This window comes from Osmerus mordax, chromosome 25 (genome assembly GCF_038355195.1).
Source record: "Osmerus mordax isolate fOsmMor3 chromosome 25, fOsmMor3.pri, whole genome shotgun sequence".
In the NCBI taxonomy this organism is placed as follows: Eukaryota; Metazoa; Chordata; class Actinopteri; order Osmeriformes; family Osmeridae; genus Osmerus; species Osmerus mordax.
The window spans coordinates 9,139,746-9,156,201 of NC_090074.1; the positions used below are offsets into that span (position 1 = coordinate 9,139,746).

A 16,456-nucleotide genomic window follows, 5' to 3' on the forward strand; every position below is an offset into this window, starting at 1 on the left:
GAGTACCAACTATGGCGTGAACGCCATCAGGATTGACGTCCCAATGGACGTCGCCAAGCTTCTCCTGGGATTCAACAAGATTACTTTAGTGCCTGTGCAACACTGCCTGAACGATTCCACAGAAGAAGTCCCCAAAAACGCAATTCTAATTGCAACCTGGCTGAGATCACGCAGACTAGAGACAGCTGCAGGGGTCACGAGACAGTCTCGTGACCCCTGCAGCTGTTCCTTGAAACCAATCTCATAACAAGTTCAAAATCAAACTCGTTCATACGATCCATATTGACCTTACATGAACAAATTCATTGTCAAAGACATTTTGACGGGTGCGTGCTCACTAATGTTGACGATTGGCAAAGTATTTCTATTCTTCAACGAGCAAACCCCGCTACACTTGCCAGGGATTCGCCATACGTTCCTTAAGGGTTTGTGTGGGCGAGGAGATTTACATGCGGAAGTTCCACAAAATACTCTGAGTTTTCTGTGCTTCCAGAGCCTGTATAGCTCAGTCGGCAGAGCATCAGACTTTTAATCTGAGGGTCCAGGGTTCAAGTCCCTGTTCGGGCGGCGTGTGTTCAAACCTTGTCGGAGCGGCCTGCCACTGTCTCTCTTATATACCTCACTTTGAGGAAACAATGGAAGCTTTTAATCTGAGGGTCCAGCGTTCAAGTCCCTGCGTGAGCTGTGTGTTCAAACTACACAGCGTGACTTATGGCACGCAGCAACCCTTGTCTCTGTTGCACGCCTTACTTTGAGACAAAGAATGCAAAAAGCCAGCTGTCACAAAGATTTCCGCTGACACTTAAGTTCCCTGACCGGGAATCGAACCCTGAATGTTCTGACACCTGAAGATGAGGACCAAGTTGCAAAACGAAGCGAGTCAAAGGCAGAGATTTCAACTGACCCTTAGGTTCCCTGACCGGGAATCGAACCCGGGCCGCGGCGGTGAAAGCGCCGAATCCTAGCCACTAGACCACCAGGGAGACTCTTAAAAGAGGATTGCCTCAGCAAGGGCTTTTTTTCTTGCGTGTCTGAACTGGAGGATGGGAGATTGCATGCCTTCCTCGCAAATAAAACCCCCCACTCGCTCACCCTTCGATAGCTCAGTTGGTAGAGCGGAGGACTGTAGGTCAAAAGCGGTTAGAAATCCTTAGGTCGCTGGTTCAAATCCGGCTCGAAGGAGGGATGTTTTGGCCTAAAAATGTGGCCTATCTGGCGACAATGCAGCTCTCACAGCAGGGAGACCCCCCCATTTTAAGAGAGGTCTCAAAACAGGTTTCCCTGACCGGGAATCGAACCCGGGCCGCGGCGGTGAGAGCGCCGAATCCTAGCCACTAGACCACCAGGGAGAGCTTGGCTTCCTCTGCTCGCTGTCAAAGATACATTTTACATTTACATTTAGTCATTTAGCAGACGCTCTTATCCAGAGCGACTTACAGTAAGTACAGGGACATTCCCCCCGAGGCAAGTAGGGTGAAGTGCCTTGCCCAAGGACACAACGTCATTCGGCAGAGCCAGGGATCGAACCAGCAACCTTCTGATTACTAGTCCGATTCCCTCCGATTCCCTCACCCCTCAGCCACCTGAAGATGAGGACCGAGTTGCAAAACTAAGCGAGTCAAAGGCAGAGATTTCAACTGACCCTTAAGTTCCCTGACCGGGAATCGAACCCGGGCCGCGGCGGTGAAAGCGCCGAATCCTAGCCACTAGACCACCAGGGAGACTTTTAAAAGAGGATTGCCTCAGCAAGGGCTTTTTTTCTTGCGTGTCTGAACTGGAGGATGGGAGATTGCATGCCTTCCTCGCAAATAAAACCTCCCACTCCCTCACCCTTCGATAGCTCAGTTGGTAGAGCGGAGGACTGTAGGTCAAAAGCGGTTAGAAATCCTTAGGTCGCTGGTTCAAATCCGGCTCGAAGGCGGAATGTTTTGGCCTAAAAATGTGGCCTCTCTGGCGACAATGCAACAAGGCTGCTCTCACAGAAGGGAGACCCCCATTTTAAGAGAGATCTCAAAACAGGTTTCCCTGACCAGGAATCGAACCCGGGCCGCGGCGGTGAGAGCGCCGAATCCTAGCCACTAGACCACCAGGGAGACTCTTAAAAGAGGATTGCCTCAGCAAGGGCTTTTTTTCTTGCGTGTCTGAACTGGAGGATGGGAGATTGCATGCCTTCCTCGCAAATAAAACCTCCCACTCCCTCACCCTTCGATAGCTCAGTTGGTAGAGCGGAGGACTGTAGGTCAAAAGCGGTTAGAAATCCTTAGGTCGCTGGTTCAAATCCGGCTCGAAGGAGGAATGTTTTGGCCTAAAAATGTGGCCTCTCTGGCGACAATGCAACAAGGCTGCTCTCACAGAAGGGAGACCCCCATTTTAAGAGAGATCTCAAAACAGGTTTCCCTGACCAGGAATCGAACCCGGGCCGCGGCGGTGAGAGCGCCGAATCCTAGCCACTAGACCACCAGGGAGAGCTTGGCTTCCTCTTGGGCCAAAAAAGGCACCGCTGAGATTTGAACTCAGGATCTCCTGTTTACTAGACAGGCGCTTTGACCAACTAAGCCACGGCGCCTTGCTTAATGCTCCACGACGGGCTCAGGCTGCTGTGTTCTCTTTGGGTAGGTGCTTTGAGCTGGGGTCTACAGCGTCTTTGAAAGACACCTCCGAAGGTTATGCCCAGCATGCAGCAAAGCCTCTCAAGGCACCAGAATGAAGAGATTTTCCAGCTTCTTCGACTCTGATGGCGGTATAGCTCATTGTCACACAGGCAGGACCCACAACAGAAGTAAACAAGAAAACACTCGTCCCTGGGTGGGCTCGAACCACCATCCTTTCGGTTAACAGCCGAACGCGCTAACCAATTGCGCCACAGAGACCCTGTCTCCGCAGAACCATGAATGAAAAATGGAAGGAAACGCTGGGAGACGTTTGCCAAAACTCCCCATGAAGAAGAGGAGGAGGAGCGGCCATAGTAATAACTCTTCCTGTGATCTGTCAACGGGAGTTTGGGAAACAAAGACAACGACTCTGGTGGGACTCAAACCCACAACCTTTGAATGGCTTTTCTTTGCCCTGCCTAGAAGTGATGGCATGACTCACTTTGAGGAAGCAATCAGAGCTTGATTTTGCCAGTTCTGTAAAAGAGTGAGCTCTCACAGCGTCCGCAATTAAGAATTTTTTTTCCCAATGGAGGGCCACCCATAATGACCGCTGACCCCGACGTGATTTGAACACACAACCTTCTGATCTGGAGTCAGACGCGCTACCGTTGCGCCACGAGGCCTGTGTGCATGTAAGGAGGCAACACTCGGACGTGGACTCTGATGTGCAAACGCTGTGCCGCAAAGTGCGCTGAGAGTACCAACTATGGCGTGAACGCCATCAGGATTGACGTCCCAATGGACGTCGCCAAGCTTCTCCTGGGATTCAACAAGATTACTTTAGTGCCTGTGCAACACTGCCTGAACGATTCCACAGAAGAAGTCCCCAAAAACGCAATTCTAATTGCAACCTGGCTGAGATCACGCAGACTAGAGACAGCTGCAGGGGTCACGAGACAGTCTCGTGACCCCTGCAGCTGTTCCTTGAAACCAATCTCATAACAAGTTCAAAATCAAACTCGTTCATACGATCCATATTGACCTTACATGAACAAATTCATTGTCAAAGACATTTTGACGGGTGCGTGCTCACTAATGTTGACGATTGGCAAAGTATTTCTATTCTTCAACGAGCAAACCCCGCTACACTTGCCAGGGATTCGCCATACGTTCCTTAAGGGTTTGTGTGGGCGAGGAGATTTACATGCGGAAGTTCCACAAAATACTCTGAGTTTTCTGTGCTTCCAGAGCCTGTATAGCTCAGTCGGCAGAGCATCAGACTTTTAATCTGAGGGTCCAGGGTTCAAGTCCCTGTTCGGGCGGCGTGTGTTCAAACCTTGTCGGAGCGGCCTGCCACTGTCTCTCTTATATACCTCACTTTGAGGAAACAATGGAAGCTTTTAATCTGAGGGTCCAGCGTTCAAGTCCCTGCGTGAGCTGTGTGTTCAAACTACACAGCGTGACTTATGGCACGCAGCAACCCTTGTCTCTGTTGCACGCCTTACTTTGAGACAAAGAATGCAAAAAGCCAGCTGTCACAAAGATTTCCGCTGACACTTAAGTTCCCTGACCGGGAATCGAACCCTGAATGTTCTGACACCTGAAGATGAGGACCAAGTTGCAAAACGAAGCGAGTCAAAGGCAGAGATTTCAACTGACCCTTAGGTTCCCTGACCGGGAATCGAACCCGGGCCGCGGCGGTGAAAGCGCCGAATCCTAGCCACTAGACCACCAGGGAGACTCTTAAAAGAGGATTGCCTCAGCAAGGGCTTTTTTTCTTGCGTGTCTGAACTGGAGGATGGGAGATTGCATGCCTTCCTCGCAAATAAAACCCCCCACTCGCTCACCCTTCGATAGCTCAGTTGGTAGAGCGGAGGACTGTAGGTCAAAAGCGGTTAGAAATCCTTAGGTCGCTGGTTCAAATCCGGCTCGAAGGAGGGATGTTTTGGCCTAAAAATGTGGCCTATCTGGCGACAATGCAGCTCTCACAGCAGGGAGACCCCCCATTTTAAGAGAGGTCTCAAAACAGGTTTCCCTGACCGGGAATCGAATCCGGGCCGCGGCGGTGAGAGCGCCGAATCCTAGCCACTAGACCACCAGGGAGAGCTTGGCTTCCTCTGCTCGCTGTCAAAGATACATTTTACATTTACATTTAGTCATTTAGCAGACGCTCTTATCCAGAGCGACTTACAGTAAGTACAGGGACATTCCCCCCGAGGCAAGTAGGGTGAAGTGCCTTGCCCAAGGACACAACGTCATTCGGCAGAGCCAGGGATCGAACCAGCAACCTTCTGATTACTAGTCCGATTCCCTCCGATTCCCTCACCCCTCAGCCACCTGAAGATGAGGACCGAGTTGCAAAACTAAGCGAGTCAAAGGCAGAGATTTCAACTGACCCTTAAGTTCCCTGACCGGGAATCGAACCCGGGCCGCGGCGGTGAAAGCGCCGAATCCTAGCCACTAGACCACCAGGGAGACTTTTAAAAGAGGATTGCCTCAGCAAGGGCTTTTTTTCTTGCGTGTCTGAACTGGAGGATGGGAGATTGCATGCCTTCCTCGCAAATAAAACCTCCCACTCCCTCACCCTTCGATAGCTCAGTTGGTAGAGCGGAGGACTGTAGGTCAAAAGCGGTTAGAAATCCTTAGGTCGCTGGTTCAAATCCGGCTCGAAGGCGGAATGTTTTGGCCTAAAAATGTGGCCTCTCTGGCGACAATGCAACAAGGCTGCTCTCACAGAAGGGAGACCCCCATTTTAAGAGAGATCTCAAAACAGGTTTCCCTGACCAGGAATCGAACCCGGGCCGCGGCGGTGAGAGCGCCGAATCCTAGCCACTAGACCACCAGGGAGACTCTTAAAAGAGGATTGCCTCAGCAAGGGCTTTTTTTCTTGCGTGTCTGAACTGGAGGATGGGAGATTGCATGCCTTCCTCGCAAATAAAACCTCCCACTCCCTCACCCTTCGATAGCTCAGTTGGTAGAGCGGAGGACTGTAGGTCAAAAGCGGTTAGAAATCCTTAGGTCGCTGGTTCAAATCCGGCTCGAAGGAGGAATGTTTTGGCCTAAAAATGTGGCCTCTCTGGCGACAATGCAACAAGGCTGCTCTCACAGAAGGGAGACCCCCATTTTAAGAGAGATCTCAAAACAGGTTTCCCTGACCAGGAATCGAACCCGGGCCGCGGCGGTGAGAGCGCCGAATCCTAGCCACTAGACCACCAGGGAGAGCTTGGCTTCCTCTTGGGCCAAAAAAGGCACCGTTGAGATTTGAACTCAGGATCTCCTGTTTACTAGACAGGCGCTTTGACCAACTAAGCCACGGCGCCTTGCTTAATGCTCCACGACGGGCTCAGGCTGCTGTGTTCTCTTTGGGTAGGTGCTTTGAGCTGGGGTCTACAGCGTCTTTGAAAGACACCTCCGAAGGTTATGCCCAGCATGCAGCAAAGCCTCTCAAGGCACCAGAATGAAGAGATTTTCCAGCTTCTTCGACTCTGATGGCGGTATAGCTCATTGTCACACAGGCAGGACCCACAACAGAAGTAAACAAGAAAACACTCGTCCCTGGGTGGGCTCGAACCACCATCCTTTCGGTTAACAGCCGAACGCGCTAACCAATTGCGCCACAGAGACCCTGTCTCCGCAGAACCATGAATGAAAAATGGAAGGAAACGCTGGGAGACGTTTGCCAAAACTCCCCATGAAGAAGAGGAGGAGGAGCGGCCATAGTAATAACTCTTCCTGTGATCTGTCAACGGGAGTTTGGGAAACAAAGACAACGACTCTGGTGGGACTCAAACCCACAACCTTTGAATGGCTTTTCTTTGCCCTGCCTAGAAGTGATGGCATGACTCACTTTGAGGAAGCAATCAGAGCTTGATTTTGCCAGTTCTGTAAAAGAGTGAGCTCTCACAGCGTCCGCAATTAAGAATTTTTTTTCCCAATGGAGGGCCACCCATAATGACCGCTGACCCCGACGTGATTTGAACACACAACCTTCTGATCTGGAGTCAGACGCGCTACCGTTGCGCCACGAGGCCTGTGTGCATGTAAGGAGGCAACACTCGGACGTGGACTCTGATGTGCAAACGCTGTGCCGCAAAGTGCGCTGAGAGTACCAACTATGGCGTGAACGCCATCAGGATTGACGTCCCAATGGACGTCGCCAAGCTTCTCCTGGGATTCAACAAGATTACTTTAGTGCCTGTGCAACACTGCCTGAACGATTCCACAGAAGAAGTCCCCAAAAACGCAATTCTAATTGCAACCTGGCTGAGATCACGCAGACTAGAGACAGCTGCAGGGGTCACGAGACAGTCTCGTGACCCCTGCAGCTGTTCCTTGAAACCAATCTCATAACAAGTTCAAAATCAAACTCGTTCATACGATCCATATTGACCTTACATGAACAAATTCATTGTCAAAGACATTTTGACGGGTGCGTGCTCACTAATGTTGACGATTGGCAAAGTATTTCTATTCTTCAACGAGCAAACCCCGCTACACTTGCCAGGGATTCGCCATACGTTCCTTAAGGGTTTGTGTGGGCGAGGAGATTTACATGCGGAAGTTCCACAAAATACTCTGAGTTTTCTGTGCTTCCAGAGCCTGTATAGCTCAGTCGGCAGAGCATCAGACTTTTAATCTGAGGGTCCAGGGTTCAAGTCCCTGTTCGGGCGGCGTGTGTTCAAACCTTGTCGGAGCGGCCTGCCACTGTCTCTCTTATATACCTCACTTTGAGGAAACAATGGAAGCTTTTAATCTGAGGGTCCAGCGTTCAAGTCCCTGCGTGAGCTGTGTGTTCAAACTACACAGCGTGACTTATGGCACGCAGCAACCCTTGTCTCTGTTGCACGCCTTACTTTGAGACAAAGAATGCAAAAAGCCAGCTGTCACAAAGATTTCCGCTGACACTTAAGTTCCCTGACCGGGAATCGAACCCTGAATGTTCTGACACCTGAAGATGAGGACCAAGTTGCAAAACTAAGCGAGTCAAAGGCAGAGATTTCAACTGACCCTTAGGTTCCCTGACCGGGAATCGAACCCGGGCCGCGGCGGTGAAAGCGCCGAATCCTAGCCACTAGACCACCAGGGAGACTCTTAAAAGAGGATTGCCTCAGCAAGGGCCTTTTTTCTTGCGTGTCTGAACTGGAGGATGGGAGATTGCATGCCTTCCTCGCAAATAAAACCCCCCACTCGCTCACCCTTCGATAGCTCAGTTGGTAGAGCGGAGGACTGTAGGTCAAAAGCGGTTAGAAATCCTTAGGTCGCTGGTTCAAATCCGGCTCGAAGGAGGGATGTTTTGGCCTAAAAATGTGGCCTATCTGGCGACAATGCAGCTCTCACAGCAGGGAGACCCCCCATTTTAAGAGAGGTCTCAAAACAGGTTTCCCTGACCGGGAATCGAACCCGGGCCGCGGCGGTGAGAGCGCCGAATCCTAGCCACTAGACCACCAGGGAGAGCTTGGCTTCCTCTGCTCGCTGTCAAAGATACATTTTACATTTACATTTAGTCATTTAGCAGACGCTCTTATCCAGAGCGACTTACAGTAAGTACAGGGACATTCCCCCCGAGGCAAGTAGGGTGAAGTGCCTTGCCCAAGGACACAACGTCATTCGGCAGAGCCAGGGATCGAACCAGCAACCTTCTGATTACTAGTCCGATTCCCTCCGATTCCCTCACCCCTCAGCCACCTGAAGATGAGGACCGAGTTGCAAAACTAAGCGAGTCAAAGGCAGAGATTTCAACTGACCCTTAAGTTCCCTGACCGGGAATCGAACCCGGGCCGCGGCGGTGAAAGCGCCGAATCCTAGCCACTAGACCACCAGGGAGACTTTTAAAAGAGGATTGCCTCAGCAAGGGCTTTTTTTCTTGCGTGTCTGAACTGGAGGATGGGAGATTGCATGCCTTCCTCGCAAATAAAACCTCCCACTCCCTCACCCTTCGATAGCTCAGTTGGTAGAGCGGAGGACTGTAGGTCAAAAGCGGTTAGAAATCCTTAGGCCGCTGGTTCAAATCCGGCTCGAAGGAGGAATGTTTTGGCCTAAAAATGTGGCCTCTCTGGCGACAATGCAACAAGGCTGCTCTCACAGAAGGGAGACCCCCATTTTAAGAGAGATCTCAAAACAGGTTTCCCTGACCAGGAATCGAACCCGGGCCGCGGCGGTGAGAGCGCCGAATCCTAGCCACTAGACCACCAGGGAGACTCTTAAAAGAGGATTGCCTCAGCAAGGGCTTTTTTTCTTGCGTGTCTGAACTGGAGGATGGGAGATTGCATGCCTTCCTCGCAAATAAAACCTCCTACTCGCTCACCCTTCGATAGCTCAGTTGGTAGAGCGGAGGACTGTAGGTCAAAAGCGGTTAGAAATCCTTAGGTCGCTGGTTCAAATCCGGCTCGAAGGAGGGATGTTTTGGCCTAAAAATGTGGCCTATCTGGCGTCAATGCAGCTCTCACAGCAGGGACACCCCCATTTTAAGAGAGGTCTCAAAACAGGTTTCCCTGACCGGGAATCGAACCCGGGCCGCGGCGGTGAGAGCGCCGAATCCTAGCCACTAGACCACCAGGGAGAGCTTGGCTTCCTCTTGGGCCAAAAAAGGCACCGCTGAGATTTGAACTCAGGATCTCCTGTTTACTAGACAGGCGCTTTGACCAACTAAGCCACGGCGCCTTGCTTAATGCTCCACGACGGGCTCAGGCTGCTGTGTTCTCTTTGGGTAGGTGCTTTGAGCTGGGGTCTACAGCGTCTTTGAAAGACACCTCCGAAGGTTATGCCCAGCATGCAGCAAAGCCTCTCAAGGCACCAGAATGAAGAGATTTTCCAGCTTCTTCGACTCTGATGGCGGTATAGCTCATTGTCACACAGGCAGGACCCACAACAGAAGTAAACAAGAAAACACTCGTCCCTGGGTGGGCTCGAACCACCATCCTTTCGGTTAACAGCCGAACGCGCTAACCAATTGCGCCACAGAGACCCTGTCTCCGCAGAACCATGAATGAAAAATGGAAGGAAACGCTGGGAGACGTTTGCCAAAACTCCCCATGAAGAAGAGGAGGAGGAGCGGCCATAGTAATAACTCTTCCTGTGATCTGTCAACGGGAGTTTGGGAAACAAAGACAACGACTCTGGTGGGACTCAAACCCACAACCTTTGAATGGCTTTTCTTTGCCCTGCCTAGAAGTGATGGCATGACTCACTTTGAGGAAGCAATCAGAGCTTGATTTTGCCAGTTCTGTAAAAGAGTGAGCTCTCACAGCGTCCGCAATTAAGAATTTTTTTTCCCAATGGAGGGCCACCCATAATGACCGCTGACCCTGATGTGATTTGAACACACAACCTTCTGATCTGGAGTCAGACGCGCTACCGTTGCGCCACGAGGCCTGTGTGCATGTAAGGAGGCAACACTCGGACGTGGACTCTGATGTGCAAACGCTGTGCCGCAAAGTGCGCTGAGAGTACCAACTATGGCGTGAACGCCATCAGGATTGACGTCCCAATGGACGTCGCCAAGCTTCTCCTGGGATTCAACAAGATTACTTTAGTGCCTGTGCAACACTGCCTGAACGATTCCACAGAAGAAGTCCCCAAAAACGCAATTCTAATTGCAACCTGGCTGAGATCACGCAGACTAGAGACAGCTGCAGGGGTCACGAGACAGTCTCGTGACCCCTGCAGCTGTTCCTTGAAACCAATCTCATAACAAGTTCAAAATCAAACTCGTTCATACGATCCATATTGACCTTACATGAACAAATTCATTGTCAAAGACATTTTGACGGGTGCGTGCTCACTAATGTTGACGATTGGCAAAGTATTTCTATTCTTCAACGAGCAAACCCCGCTACACTTGCCAGGGATTCGCCATACGTTCCTTAAGGGTTTGTGTGGGCGAGGAGATTTACATGCGGAAGTTCCACAAAATACTCTGAGTTTTCTGTGCTTCCAGAGCCTGTATAGCTCAGTCGGCAGAGCATCAGACTTTTAATCTGAGGGTCCAGGGTTCAAGTCCCTGTTCGGGCGGCGTGTGTTCAAACCTTGTCGGAGCGGCCTGCCACTGTCTCTCTTATATACCTCACTTTGAGGAAACAATGGAAGCTTTTAATCTGAGGGTCCAGCGTTCAAGTCCCTGCGTGAGCTGTGTGTTCAAACTACACAGCGTGACTTATGGCACGCAGCAACCCTTGTCTCTGTTGCACGCCTTACTTTGAGACAAAGAATGCAAAAAGCCAGCTGTCACAAAGATTTCCGCTGACACTTAAGTTCCCTGACCGGGAATCGAACCCTGAATGTTCTGACACCTGAAGATGAGGACCAAGTTGCAAAACGAAGCGAGTCAAAGGCAGAGATTTCAACTGACCCTTAGGTTCCCTGACCGGGAATCGAACCCGGGCCGCGGCGGTGAAAGCGCCGAATCCTAGCCACTAGACCACCAGGGAGACTCTTAAAAGAGGATTGCCTCAGCAAGGGCCTTTTTTCTTGCGTGTCTGAACTGGAGGATGGGAGATTGCATGCCTTCCTCGCAAATAAAACCCCCCACTCGCTCACCCTTCGATAGCTCAGTTGGTAGAGCGGAGGACTGTAGGTCAAAAGCGGTTAGAAATCCTTAGGTCGCTGGTTCAAATCCGGCTCGAAGGAGGGATGTTTTGGCCTAAAAATGTGGCCTATCTGGCGACAATGCAGCTCTCACAGCAGGGAGACCCCCCATTTTAAGAGAGGTCTCAAAACAGGTTTCCCTGACCGGGAATCGAACCCGGGCCGCGGCGGTGAGAGCGCCGAATCCTAGCCACTAGACCACCAGGGAGAGCTTGGCTTCCTCTGCTCGCTGTCAAAGATACATTTTACATTTACATTTAGTCATTTAGCAGACGCTCTTATCCAGAGCGACTTACAGTAAGTACAGGGACATTCCCCCCGAGGCAAGTAGGGTGAAGTGCCTTGCCCAAGGACACAACGTCATTCGGCAGAGCCAGGGATCGAACCAGCAACCTTCTGATTACTAGTCCGATTCCCTCCGATTCCCTCACCCCTCAGCCACCTGAAGATGAGGACCGAGTTGCAAAACTAAGCGAGTCAAAGGCAGAGATTTCAACTGACCCTTAAGTTCCCTGACCGGGAATCGAACCCGGGCCGCGGCGGTGAAAGCGCCGAATCCTAGCCACTAGACCACCAGGGAGACTTTTAAAAGAGGATTGCCTCAGCAAGGGCTTTTTTTCTTGCGTGTCTGAACTGGAGGATGGGAGATTGCATGCCTTCCTCGCAAATAAAACCTCCCACTCCCTCACCCTTCGATAGCTCAGTTGGTAGAGCGGAGGACTGTAGGTCAAAAGCGGTTAGAAATCCTTAGGTCGCTGGTTCAAATCCGGCTCGAAGGCGGAATGTTTTGGCCTAAAAATGTGGCCTCTCTGGCGACAATGCAACAAGGCTGCTCTCACAGAAGGGAGACCCCCATTTTAAGAGAGATCTCAAAACAGGTTTCCCTGACCAGGAATCGAACCCGGGCCGCGGCGGTGAGAGCGCCGAATCCTAGCCACTAGACCACCAGGGAGACTCTTAAAAGAGGATTGCCTCAGCAAGGGCTTTTTTTCTTGCGTGTCTGAACTGGAGGATGGGAGATTGCATGCCTTCCTCGCAAATAAAACCTCCCACTCCCTCACCCTTCGATAGCTCAGTTGGTAGAGCGGAGGACTGTAGGTCAAAAGCGGTTAGAAATCCTTAGGTCGCTGGTTCAAATCCGGCTCGAAGGAGGAATGTTTTGGCCTAAAAATGTGGCCTCTCTGGCGACAATGCAACAAGGCTGCTCTCACAGAAGGGAGACCCCCATTTTAAGAGAGATCTCAAAACAGGTTTCCCTGACCAGGAATCGAACCCGGGCCGCGGCGGTGAGAGCGCCGAATCCTAGCCACTAGACCACCAGGGAGAGCTTGGCTTCCTCTTGGGCCAAAAAAGGCACCGCTGAGATTTGAACTCAGGATCTCCTGTTTACTAGACAGGCGCTTTGACCAACTAAGCCACGGCGCCTTGCTTAATGCTCCACGACGGGCTCAGGCTGCTGTGTTCTCTTTGGGTAGGTGCTTTGAGCTGGGGTCTACAGCGTCTTTGAAAGACACCTCCGAAGGTTATGCCCAGCATGCAGCAAAGCCTCTCAAGGCACCAGAATGAAGAGATTTTCCAGCTTCTTCGACTCTGATGGCGGTATAGCTCATTGTCACACAGGCAGGACCCACAACAGAAGTAAACAAGAAAACACTCGTCCCTGGGTGGGCTCGAACCACCATCCTTTCGGTTAACAGCCGAACGCGCTAACCAATTGCGCCACAGAGACCCTGTCTCCGCAGAACCATGAATGAAAAATGGAAGGAAACGCTGGGAGACGTTTGCCAAAACTCCCCATGAAGAAGAGGAGGAGGAGCGGCCATAGTAATAACTCTTCCTGTGATCTGTCAACGGGAGTTTGGGAAACAAAGACAACGACTCTGGTGGGACTCAAACCCACAACCTTTGAATGGCTTTTCTTTGCCCTGCCTAGAAGTGATGGCATGACTCACTTTGAGGAAGCAATCAGAGCTTGATTTTGCCAGTTCTGTAAAAGAGTGAGCTCTCACAGCGTCCGCAATTAAGAATTTTTTTTCCCAATGGAGGGCCACCCATAATGACCGCTGACCCCGACGTGATTTGAACACACAACCTTCTGATCTGGAGTCAGACGCGCTACCGTTGCGCCACGAGGCCTGTGTGCATGTAAGGAGGCAACACTCGGACGTGGACTCTGATGTGCAAACGCTGTGCCGCAAAGTGCGCTGAGAGTACCAACTATGGCGTGAACGCCATCAGGATTGACGTCCCAATGGACGTCGCCAAGCTTCTCCTGGGATTCAACAAGATTACTTTAGTGCCTGTGCAACACTGCCTGAACGATTCCACAGAAGAAGTCCCCAAAAACGCAATTCTAATTGCAACCTGGCTGAGATCACGCAGACTAGAGACAGCTGCAGGGGTCACGAGACAGTCTCGTGACCCCTGCAGCTGTTCCTTGAAACCAATCTCATAACAAGTTCAAAATCAAACTCGTTCATACGATCCATATTGACCTTACATGAACAAATTCATTGTCAAAGACATTTTGACGGGTGCGTGCTCACTAATGTTGACGATTGGCAAAGTATTTCTATTCTTCAACGAGCAAACCCCGCTACACTTGCCAGGGATTCGCCATACGTTCCTTAAGGGTTTGTGTGGGCGAGGAGATTTACATGCGGAAGTTCCACAAAATACTCTGAGTTTTCTGTGCTTCCAGAGCCTGTATAGCTCAGTCGGCAGAGCATCAGACTTTTAATCTGAGGGTCCAGGGTTCAAGTCCCTGTTCGGGCGGCGTGTGTTCAAACCTTGTCGGAGCGGCCTGCCACTGTCTCTCTTATATACCTCACTTTGAGGAAACAATGGAAGCTTTTAATCTGAGGGTCCAGCGTTCAAGTCCCTGCGTGAGCTGTGTGTTCAAACTACACAGCGTGACTTATGGCACGCAGCAACCCTTGTCTCTGTTGCACGCCTTACTTTGAGACAAAGAATGCAAAAAGCCAGCTGTCACAAAGATTTCCGCTGACACTTAAGTTCCCTGACCGGGAATCGAACCCTGAATGTTCTGACACCTGAAGATGAGGACCAAGTTGCAAAACTAAGCGAGTCAAAGGCAGAGATTTCAACTGACCCTTAGGTTCCCTGACCGGGAATCGAACCCGGGCCGCGGCGGTGAAAGCGCCGAATCCTAGCCACTAGACCACCAGGGAGACTCTTAAAAGAGGATTGCCTCAGCAAGGGCCTTTTTTCTTGCGTGTCTGAACTGGAGGATGGGAGATTGCATGCCTTCCTCGCAAATAAAACCCCCCACTCGCTCACCCTTCGATAGCTCAGTTGGTAGAGCGGAGGACTGTAGGTCAAAAGCGGTTAGAAATCCTTAGGTCGCTGGTTCAAATCCGGCTCGAAGGAGGGATGTTTTGGCCTAAAAATGTGGCCTATCTGGCGACAATGCAGCTCTCACAGCAGGGAGACCCCCCATTTTAAGAGAGGTCTCAAAACAGGTTTCCCTGACCGGGAATCGAACCCGGGCCGCGGCGGTGAGAGCGCCGAATCCTAGCCACTAGACCACCAGGGAGAGCTTGGCTTCCTCTGCTCGCTGTCAAAGATACATTTTACATTTACATTTAGTCATTTAGCAGACGCTCTTATCCAGAGCGACTTACAGTAAGTACAGGGACATTCCCCCCGAGGCAAGTAGGGTGAAGTGCCTTGCCCAAGGACACAACGTCATTCGGCAGAGCCAGGGATCGAACCAGCAACCTTCTGATTACTAGTCCGATTCCCTCCGATTCCCTCACCCCTCAGCCACCTGAAGATGAGGACCGAGTTGCAAAACTAAGCGAGTCAAAGGCAGAGATTTCAACTGACCCTTAAGTTCCCTGACCGGGAATCGAACCCGGGCCGCGGCGGTGAAAGCGCCGAATCCTAGCCACTAGACCACCAGGGAGACTTTTAAAAGAGGATTGCCTCAGCAAGGGCTTTTTTTCTTGCGTGTCTGAACTGGAGGATGGGAGATTGCATGCCTTCCTCGCAAATAAAACCTCCCACTCCCTCACCCTTCGATAGCTCAGTTGGTAGAGCGGAGGACTGTAGGTCAAAAGCGGTTAGAAATCCTTAGGCCGCTGGTTCAAATCCGGCTCGAAGGAGGAATGTTTTGGCCTAAAAATGTGGCCTCTCTGGCGACAATGCAACAAGGCTGCTCTCACAGAAGGGAGACCCCCATTTTAAGAGAGATCTCAAAACAGGTTTCCCTGACCAGGAATCGAACCCGGGCCGCGGCGGTGAGAGCGCCGAATCCTAGCCACTAGACCACCAGGGAGACTCTTAAAAGAGGATTGCCTCAGCAAGGGCTTTTTTTCTTGCGTGTCTGAACTGGAGGATGGGAGATTGCATGCCTTCCTCGCAAATAAAACCTCCTACTCGCTCACCCTTCGATAGCTCAGTTGGTAGAGCGGAGGACTGTAGGTCAAAAGCGGTTAGAAATCCTTAGGTCGCTGGTTCAAATCCGGCTCGAAGGAGGGATGTTTTGGCCTAAAAATGTGGCCTATCTGGCGTCAATGCAGCTCTCACAGCAGGGACACCCCCATTTTAAGAGAGGTCTCAAAACAGGTTTCCCTGACCGGGAATCGAACCCGGGCCGCGGCGGTGAGAGCGCCGAATCCTAGCCACTAGACCACCAGGGAGAGCTTGGCTTCCTCTTGGGCCAAAAAAGGCACCGCTGAGATTTGAACTCAGGATCTCCTGTTTACTAGACAGGCGCTTTGACCAACTAAGCCACGGCGCCTTGCTTAATGCTCCACGACGGGCTCAGGCTGCTGTGTTCTCTTTGGGTAGGTGCTTTGAGCTGGGGTCTACAGCGTCTTTGAAAGACACCTCCGAAGGTTATGCCCAGCATGCAGCAAAGCCTCTCAAGGCACCAGAATGAAGAGATTTTCCAGCTTCTTCGACTCTGATGGCGGTATAGCTCATTGTCACACAGGCAGGACCCACAACAGAAGTAAACAAGAAAACACTCGTCCCTGGGTGGGCTCGAACCACCATCCTTTCGGTTAACAGCCGAACGCGCTAACCAATTGCGCCACAGAGACCCTGTCTCCGCAGAACCATGAATGAAAAATGGAAGGAAACGCTGGGAGACGTTTGCCAAAACTCCCCATGAAGAAGAGGAGGAGGAGCGGCCATAGTAATAACTCTTCCTGTGATCTGTCAACGGGAGTTTGGGAAACAAAGACAACGACTCTGGTGGGACTCAAACCCACAACCTTTGAATGGCTTTTCTTTGCCCTGCCTAGAAGTGA

The 16,456-nt window shown here is 51.3% G+C and overlaps 29 non-coding genes across 29 annotated transcripts; all 29 read right to left on the bottom strand.

Moving 5' to 3' along the window:
- Nucleotides 1-911: 911 nt before the first annotated feature.
- On the bottom strand, nt 912-983 carry trnae-uuc (transfer RNA glutamic acid (anticodon UUC)). The gene has a single exon. It is a non-coding gene; the product is annotated as a tRNA-Glu (tRNA).
- A 294-nt stretch (nt 984-1,277) lies between these two features.
- trnae-cuc (transfer RNA glutamic acid (anticodon CUC)) lies at nt 1,278-1,349 on the bottom strand. The gene has a single exon. It is a non-coding gene; the product is annotated as a tRNA-Glu (tRNA).
- A 300-nt stretch (nt 1,350-1,649) lies between these two features.
- Nucleotides 1,650-1,721, bottom strand: trnae-uuc (transfer RNA glutamic acid (anticodon UUC)). The gene has a single exon. It is a non-coding gene; the product is annotated as a tRNA-Glu (tRNA).
- Nucleotides 1,722-2,492: 771 nt separating this feature from the next.
- On the bottom strand, nt 2,493-2,566 carry trnat-agu (transfer RNA threonine (anticodon AGU)). Its single transcript has one exon. It is a non-coding gene; the product is annotated as a tRNA-Thr (tRNA).
- Nucleotides 2,567-2,796: 230 nt separating this feature from the next.
- On the bottom strand, nt 2,797-2,870 carry trnan-guu (transfer RNA asparagine (anticodon GUU)). The gene has a single exon. It is a non-coding gene; the product is annotated as a tRNA-Asn (tRNA).
- A 335-nt stretch (nt 2,871-3,205) lies between these two features.
- On the bottom strand, nt 3,206-3,277 carry trnaw-cca (transfer RNA tryptophan (anticodon CCA)). Its single transcript has one exon. It is a non-coding gene; the product is annotated as a tRNA-Trp (tRNA).
- Nucleotides 3,278-4,260: 983 nt separating this feature from the next.
- On the bottom strand, nt 4,261-4,332 carry trnae-uuc (transfer RNA glutamic acid (anticodon UUC)). The gene has a single exon. It is a non-coding gene; the product is annotated as a tRNA-Glu (tRNA).
- Nucleotides 4,333-4,997: 665 nt separating this feature from the next.
- trnae-uuc (transfer RNA glutamic acid (anticodon UUC)) lies at nt 4,998-5,069 on the bottom strand. The gene has a single exon. It is a non-coding gene; the product is annotated as a tRNA-Glu (tRNA).
- Nucleotides 5,070-6,144: 1,075 nt separating this feature from the next.
- trnan-guu (transfer RNA asparagine (anticodon GUU)) lies at nt 6,145-6,218 on the bottom strand. The gene has a single exon. It is a non-coding gene; the product is annotated as a tRNA-Asn (tRNA).
- A 335-nt stretch (nt 6,219-6,553) lies between these two features.
- On the bottom strand, nt 6,554-6,625 carry trnaw-cca (transfer RNA tryptophan (anticodon CCA)). Its single transcript has one exon. It is a non-coding gene; the product is annotated as a tRNA-Trp (tRNA).
- A 983-nt stretch (nt 6,626-7,608) lies between these two features.
- trnae-uuc (transfer RNA glutamic acid (anticodon UUC)) lies at nt 7,609-7,680 on the bottom strand. Its single transcript has one exon. It is a non-coding gene; the product is annotated as a tRNA-Glu (tRNA).
- Nucleotides 7,681-7,973: 293 nt separating this feature from the next.
- On the bottom strand, nt 7,974-8,045 carry trnae-cuc (transfer RNA glutamic acid (anticodon CUC)). Its single transcript has one exon. It is a non-coding gene; the product is annotated as a tRNA-Glu (tRNA).
- Nucleotides 8,046-8,345: 300 nt separating this feature from the next.
- On the bottom strand, nt 8,346-8,417 carry trnae-uuc (transfer RNA glutamic acid (anticodon UUC)). Its single transcript has one exon. It is a non-coding gene; the product is annotated as a tRNA-Glu (tRNA).
- Nucleotides 8,418-9,081: 664 nt separating this feature from the next.
- On the bottom strand, nt 9,082-9,153 carry trnae-cuc (transfer RNA glutamic acid (anticodon CUC)). The gene has a single exon. It is a non-coding gene; the product is annotated as a tRNA-Glu (tRNA).
- A 27-nt stretch (nt 9,154-9,180) lies between these two features.
- On the bottom strand, nt 9,181-9,254 carry trnat-agu (transfer RNA threonine (anticodon AGU)). The gene has a single exon. It is a non-coding gene; the product is annotated as a tRNA-Thr (tRNA).
- Nucleotides 9,255-9,484: 230 nt separating this feature from the next.
- On the bottom strand, nt 9,485-9,558 carry trnan-guu (transfer RNA asparagine (anticodon GUU)). The gene has a single exon. It is a non-coding gene; the product is annotated as a tRNA-Asn (tRNA).
- A 335-nt stretch (nt 9,559-9,893) lies between these two features.
- trnaw-cca (transfer RNA tryptophan (anticodon CCA)) lies at nt 9,894-9,965 on the bottom strand. The gene has a single exon. It is a non-coding gene; the product is annotated as a tRNA-Trp (tRNA).
- Nucleotides 9,966-10,948: 983 nt separating this feature from the next.
- On the bottom strand, nt 10,949-11,020 carry trnae-uuc (transfer RNA glutamic acid (anticodon UUC)). Its single transcript has one exon. It is a non-coding gene; the product is annotated as a tRNA-Glu (tRNA).
- A 293-nt stretch (nt 11,021-11,313) lies between these two features.
- Nucleotides 11,314-11,385, bottom strand: trnae-cuc (transfer RNA glutamic acid (anticodon CUC)). Its single transcript has one exon. It is a non-coding gene; the product is annotated as a tRNA-Glu (tRNA).
- Nucleotides 11,386-11,685: 300 nt separating this feature from the next.
- On the bottom strand, nt 11,686-11,757 carry trnae-uuc (transfer RNA glutamic acid (anticodon UUC)). The gene has a single exon. It is a non-coding gene; the product is annotated as a tRNA-Glu (tRNA).
- Nucleotides 11,758-12,528: 771 nt separating this feature from the next.
- On the bottom strand, nt 12,529-12,602 carry trnat-agu (transfer RNA threonine (anticodon AGU)). The gene has a single exon. It is a non-coding gene; the product is annotated as a tRNA-Thr (tRNA).
- Nucleotides 12,603-12,832: 230 nt separating this feature from the next.
- trnan-guu (transfer RNA asparagine (anticodon GUU)) lies at nt 12,833-12,906 on the bottom strand. The gene has a single exon. It is a non-coding gene; the product is annotated as a tRNA-Asn (tRNA).
- Nucleotides 12,907-13,241: 335 nt separating this feature from the next.
- Nucleotides 13,242-13,313, bottom strand: trnaw-cca (transfer RNA tryptophan (anticodon CCA)). Its single transcript has one exon. It is a non-coding gene; the product is annotated as a tRNA-Trp (tRNA).
- Nucleotides 13,314-14,296: 983 nt separating this feature from the next.
- trnae-uuc (transfer RNA glutamic acid (anticodon UUC)) lies at nt 14,297-14,368 on the bottom strand. The gene has a single exon. It is a non-coding gene; the product is annotated as a tRNA-Glu (tRNA).
- A 293-nt stretch (nt 14,369-14,661) lies between these two features.
- trnae-cuc (transfer RNA glutamic acid (anticodon CUC)) lies at nt 14,662-14,733 on the bottom strand. The gene has a single exon. It is a non-coding gene; the product is annotated as a tRNA-Glu (tRNA).
- Nucleotides 14,734-15,033: 300 nt separating this feature from the next.
- Nucleotides 15,034-15,105, bottom strand: trnae-uuc (transfer RNA glutamic acid (anticodon UUC)). Its single transcript has one exon. It is a non-coding gene; the product is annotated as a tRNA-Glu (tRNA).
- Nucleotides 15,106-15,769: 664 nt separating this feature from the next.
- trnae-cuc (transfer RNA glutamic acid (anticodon CUC)) lies at nt 15,770-15,841 on the bottom strand. The gene has a single exon. It is a non-coding gene; the product is annotated as a tRNA-Glu (tRNA).
- Nucleotides 15,842-15,868: 27 nt separating this feature from the next.
- Nucleotides 15,869-15,942, bottom strand: trnat-agu (transfer RNA threonine (anticodon AGU)). The gene has a single exon. It is a non-coding gene; the product is annotated as a tRNA-Thr (tRNA).
- Nucleotides 15,943-16,172: 230 nt separating this feature from the next.
- Nucleotides 16,173-16,246, bottom strand: trnan-guu (transfer RNA asparagine (anticodon GUU)). Its single transcript has one exon. It is a non-coding gene; the product is annotated as a tRNA-Asn (tRNA).
- Between the last annotated feature and the right edge of the window lie 210 nt (nt 16,247-16,456).